The sequence below is a fragment of the Oryzias melastigma genome, unplaced genomic scaffold, assembly GCF_002922805.2.
Source record: "Oryzias melastigma strain HK-1 unplaced genomic scaffold, ASM292280v2 sc00331, whole genome shotgun sequence".
NCBI classification, from domain to species: domain Eukaryota; kingdom Metazoa; phylum Chordata; class Actinopteri; order Beloniformes; family Adrianichthyidae; genus Oryzias; species Oryzias melastigma.
In genome coordinates this window covers 71,039-73,619 of record NW_023416933.1, presented here as the reverse complement: position 1 = coordinate 73,619, position 2,581 = coordinate 71,039, and positions in this window count along the sequence as shown.

Sequence of the window (2,581 nt, the reverse complement as noted above, 5' to 3'; positions counted from 1 at the left end):
TAAAAAGAAAAACACAATGGAATCTCTCCTGGCTTGCCTCCTGTTTGGCTGATTTTTCCTGGACTCTTAAGAGAACCCCGCGACAGGATGCATTTGATTTTTTGTTCGTGGACATTCTATTCGTTCTCACTCACCTGAGCATTAATATGTATGCTACAAGGAGATTTAAAATATATATATATATATATATATATATTAACAATTCATAAACTTCTCATCGATATTGTGAATGGTCAGTTTAAATACAATTTCAATTTATTGCAAGATGGAAAAACGAAATGGTGACATTGTTAAAAAAGCAGCAAGTTATTTCAAAGAAAACTGTAAATAAAAAAAAGGAACATGGAGAGTTAAATTCAGATTGTTTAGGAGGAAGAACCAAAGTGAGGATGGAGATGTGCAGGCCAAATCTTCTGAAGGTCCAACTGGCTTTCATGGCCATACCCGACTGGAGCACGGAAAAAATGTCATCCCTGTGGTACAGACGTTGCTAGTAGTGGATTGGTAGTGCAACGGCCGAGATGTGGATGCGGAATAGATGCGGATACAGGCTGTACAAATTTTGGCAGCTGTCACACGTGGAAAGAATTTTTGAACTGCTCAAAAATTTAGACCGCGAGTGACTGCATTTGGTACCAGGGAGTTATGCAATGGCCGCCACACGTGCTTAGAAACCGAAATTTTGCGTTTCGGCACGGCTGAAGCACAGCCATTTCCCCAGCCAATGTGTGCTTGTACCACTGCTCACAGCGTCTGTTTAGCGTATGAACACATGCGTGTCAATGTCCTATTGGTGTTATCTGTGGGAGGACACGCTTACACATGATTAAGCAGTGCTCTGGTAGTGGAGTGGCAGTGGAATGGGCTCTGGCATCTGTATCACTGCTATTCCACAAACATGCATAAAGTTAGCGCGTCTAAGCGCATGTGGCAGATTTTCCAAATTTTCAACTGTGATATGGCCGTCAAATCCTGTGGGATCTGGCCTTAAAGGACAGAATGAAGAAGAGAAAAGGGGAGATGCAAGTTGTATGGAAAATGTCATTGAGACACCAGGACCATCAAGAACAGGTAACTTTTCTACAATGCCAGACTGTCTGGACAAAAGAACAATATGATCAGTTTGAAGAGTAACCAAACCCTTAATCAACTTCTTTTTACTGTTGATCTCTATAAATGGGGCTTTAAAAGTGCTGTCTATTGGTCATTTAAAAAAAAAATTTACAAATTGAAATAACTTGTTTAATTCTTGAAAATACAGTCAAAAACCATCAGTGTGCTGCCCACTAAAGGTTTAATCAAGGTAATACATTTGAATCCTGTGATTGGTCAAACCATGTAAGATTCAGAAGTCCCATGTCATGATCTGCAGCTCCAGTAATGATAAAAGTCCTGCCCCTCTTACTGGATTTTCAAATTTCCACTGTGGATGGAGTCAGCCTCCAACTTCCCTGTTTGGTAACCCTTTAAAGACAAAAATAATGGAATGTTTGGCTGTCAAAAATGCCACAGGGTCAAAGATCTTGCCATTGTCTCATCTCAGTGGGTAAATAAATATCCCACCTAACTGGGTAGAAGGAAAAATATGTCCATCTGGACACACAAGAGATGAGCAACTGTCATCATTGTGGAAAAAAATATATGTATAACATTTTAGCATGGATCAAGTTCAGATCATTTCAGATGTTCACAATGTTCAGTAATGCACACTGTTCAATAAAAAACTTTTTTCATAAGACGCCCTGTCTATGCATGCAGAGGCGGCCAGCTCCATTGTTATTCAATACTACAGGCACGCTCTGAAGCGAACTGAATCCCCAGAGCGTGATTTGATAGACTTTCGCAGTGTGAAGGCCTGCCAGCTGCTCGATTTGAGCGGTGAGATGCAAATCAGGCGGTAATTGACAGGTCGTTGCGTCAAATGGCTAAACATGAACTCGGATTTGGGCACGTGACGTTTTCAGTGACCCGATCAGCGGGTAAAATACTAATCCAATACGAGCGTTTTGTTCTGTCAGAACGCTGCAGCCAAGATCAGCGGAGCTCGCTCAATACGCCGGGAGAAAGACGGACATGTCGGGTCTCTGAACTGTGATATTTTACTTATTTTCCTCAGACAATATTATAAAAGATTCCCTCTTTTTCCAGTCTAAATACGGGACAGCCTTCAAACTCACTCACAAAGACCGAGAAACACAGCAGAAGCAGAGGTCATCCAGACCCCCCCCCACGGTGAGATAGAAGCCCCAGTAAAGAGAAAACCTTTAAAGGATAGGATTTCAATTTTCTTTTCCTTTTGAAGATTTTTGATGAACTCCTCACAATAAATAAATGTGTCTTCCATTCATTGGAGGTATACGATGTTCACGGCTATATAGAAATATATTAGAAATGTTTTTGTATTTCTTTTTATGAGGATTTGTATTATAGTTGGCTGGGTGTAGGACTGTCTCACAGAACACCTGGGTTTGTTTTGTCCCCCCTTCCTTCCACTCCTTCCACTCTTCTCTATCTCTTTTCTTTCTCTTGGCAGGTCTTCCTGGTGCATGCTGTTTGGCAGTGGCTCTGGCTGCTTCAAGCA